The 3,312-nt window shown below is 32.7% G+C and overlaps 1 pseudogene; it reads right to left on the reverse strand.

Annotated features, from left to right (window-relative positions):
- Nucleotides 1-318: 318 nt before the first annotated feature.
- Nucleotides 319-1,277, reverse strand: LOC107633490 (uncharacterized; annotated as a pseudogene).
- Nucleotides 1,278-3,312: the final 2,035 nt, after the last annotated feature.

Consider the following 3,312-nt stretch of genomic DNA (forward strand, 5'->3'; position numbering starts at 1 on the left):
TTTATATTTAAATATGATCAGATACAATTCAATTATATTGTAAATTTGTAATGCTTCCCTAATAAATTGATCTGTGTGCCAATATATTTATTTTTCTATATTCATTAAATTACTAAGACTCAAAGTGACAATAATTCTACATTAGATCAATTGAATTCTAATTGTTCTTATTTAATAACAGAAAATAAGACACTTTTTTTAATTGTAAAATTCGCAAAAGTTACCTAACTTTGAAATTAAAATCAATAAGATAAGAAACCCAAAAAAATCCCACCATACTAGCCACTAACCAAATTAACATCATCAAAATAGACAACGTCAACATACAAATTCACTCAGGTTTGTCCAATCCAAATGCTCACTTTGTTAATTCATCCAATTCTCAAACTCACCAAAGTCACTAGCCCATGCCTCAGCCTCAGCAAATTGACTTTTCCAATCCAAAGCCTCACTAACTTGATTTGTGGAATTTACTTTATCAATTGTCTTCTCAGTACAAACCAAACGGACTTCTTCATCTTTCTTGTTAGTAGTAGTGTCCTCCATCACATTTGTGTCATAATGAACCATAGGCTCTGGCTCTTTCACTTTTGTTGAGTTTACTAAAGCACCGTTTTGTATAATACTATACAAAGAATCTTCAAAGCACAATTCACCAGTCCATAATTACTTCCTATCAATTCCATAGAATTTGGACTAAGGAGACCCATTTGGGAACTAGAACTCATATCATAACTAAGTGGCATCATAAGTTGAATCTAACAGTTGTGCCGATCAACATTGTGTCCAAAATTGAAGTTACTTTCAACTTTTTGACTATTTTTAAGCATGTTAACCCTTTCAGCACACACACCAATCTTGTTATCCAATATACCAATGAACATCCTCAGTTGTTCCAAATCTAAGCTCTGGATATTCAAGTCAGAAGTGGGATACTCGACGCTGTAGATGCATTTTCGCACTTTCGAAGTTTCGGCTTCAACCGAGGTCTTCTTGTGCTCAAAGAAGTCTTGGAGATCAAAGATTTTAGGAGGCCTCACATTCTTTTGAGCTTCATACTTTTTAATTAAGGACTTGACTTTGTTAGAATCTTTTGGCCAAATCATTGGTGCAGCGTTGCTACCTTCTTCATAAACTATCAAGCATGCTTCGGATCCTTTGCATTTGTCAGAAAATTTCTTCATTTTGCTCTCTAGTCCCTTGATTCTTGTCTTGAATCTGCCCTTCCGATCTTTCTCAATTGAGAGACACTTCAATTCTGTTTTTGCACGGCCCATGTAACTAAATCTGCATCATGATTTTTTTTACAAAAAAAAAAAAGGCTAAGAATTGGATGGAAAATAAGAAACTAAATTGAAATTGATGTAGAGCAAATAATACATAACAACAAAATCTTGTGTCCCAAAATTCTGGTATAGTGTTCAATTCCAATCTTGTGCCTAGTTAAATTAAAACGAGGAATTCTTAAGAAATCGAGTGAAAATAAGCAATCTTTATAAGAAACAACATTGTCATTAACATTCTCGTCAAAAATGGCATCTACAAAATTTTATCCTCAAAAAAAAAAAAAAAAGAAACAAAAGAAAAACTCAGGAAGAAGGAACACTATCAAAGTAGAGGGGACTGTTTGAATCCTATCTTTTCCGATACATATTCTAACAACAACAACGTAAACATAAACATAGTAATAAAAGAATTTGAAGGGTTTTATGCAAGTGAGTTTTCACCACTTCTTAATCACGTCAACAACCAAAGGATCTTAAAGAAACAAGTACGGAAAAAGCACATAATCGAAGATAAATTATCACCGAAAACTACTGAAACAAGAGTGAATGTGCTTCTTAAAGAATCTTCTATGAATGTGCTTCAATTTCTTTAATGCGTGTCCCTAAATTCTTAAAACAAGAGTGATGGTTCCATGAATTTATATATAAGTTTGGACATCATATTCATCTAAAGTAATAAATATCTAACGGTTATTTTTGTTATATTATTTTACAATAATATTTGAGAAATAATAAAAATCACTTATCCAAATTTATTTTATTTAATATTTATTAATTATTATTAAAAAAATTATATAATTTTAAGTTTTAAAAAAAAATTTATTGATCAAGTTTATAATAAAAATTAATATTTACTTATTAAATTAAAATTAAGATATAAAAATTAATAAAATGTACTTGAAGCTCCGAATAGAGTAAAAATACCGGGGCGAACTTGTGGAAATTGAAACTCCCCCCAAGATTGGCATCTTCCTATGACGAGTCTTGCATGAGCACCTTCTGGTGATGGAGCTTCTTCTTCACCAGCGTCTGCCAGAAAAATCTGAGACTTGGCCAAGGTGTAGCGCTGCCACGAAATCGATCATACACTGCCTTTTCTCTTGTGTTCATGCAAAGCAAGTATGGCTGAGAAGTTCGTTTAGAAGTATAGACCATGCGGAAGAAGCAGAATTTTTCTACCAGTGTTGGGAACAGAACCGTACTCACCTGAACCAGTCTGAAATGGAGATGACGAGTCTGTTGGCATTGAGCGTGTACTGCTGGTCCATTTGGCCTGCCCGTAATGAAACCATTTTTGAACAAAGAATCAGCCCCCTCAGGTGAAGTTGATGAAGCTGAGAGAAGACTCTCGTGGTTCCTCTCCTTAGATGTGTCTTTCCCACGTTCCCAATTCTTAATTTAGGGATTTCTTTCTCCCTTAGAAGATATTACGTTTTTTTGTTCACTGTTTTGAGCCTTGGAATTTCTCATTCATTATGGTCTCATTTCGACATTTTATTTTTTTTCAAATTAAATTGAATAATGATATTGTCTTTAAAAAAAATATACTTGATATTGATGAGGGAAAAACGATTCCACACAAAGTCACCGGCAAGTGTATCGGGTCGCATCAAGTAGTAATAACTCAAAAGAGTGAGGTCGATCCTATGGGGATTGATGGATTGAGCAATTTTAGTTAGGTGATGAATTTAGTTAAGCGAATATGTGATGATTTGAGTGATTTTGATTATCAGAAGTAAAATTTCAAGAAAACAAAAGTGTAGAAGGTAAATTGAGCAGAAAAGATAAATTGCAGAAACTTAAAGTGCAAGAAAGTAAAAGAGCTGAAACTTAAATTGTAAGAAAAGTAAATGACTGAAACTTAAAGTGCAAGAAAGTAAAAGAGCTGAAACTTAAATTGCAAGAAAAGTAAATGACTGAAACTTAAAGTGCAAGAAACTTAAATTACTGAATCTAAATTGTTGAGAAATATAAATTGCATTAAGAGTAAAGGGATTTGGGTGTTGGGATTCAAATTTAACTAGAA

The sequence above is a fragment of the Arachis ipaensis genome, chromosome B3 (genome assembly GCF_059453495.1).
Source record: "Arachis ipaensis isolate K30076 ecotype BB chromosome B3, ASM5945349v1, whole genome shotgun sequence".
In the NCBI taxonomy this organism is placed as follows: domain Eukaryota; kingdom Viridiplantae; phylum Streptophyta; class Magnoliopsida; order Fabales; family Fabaceae; genus Arachis; species Arachis ipaensis.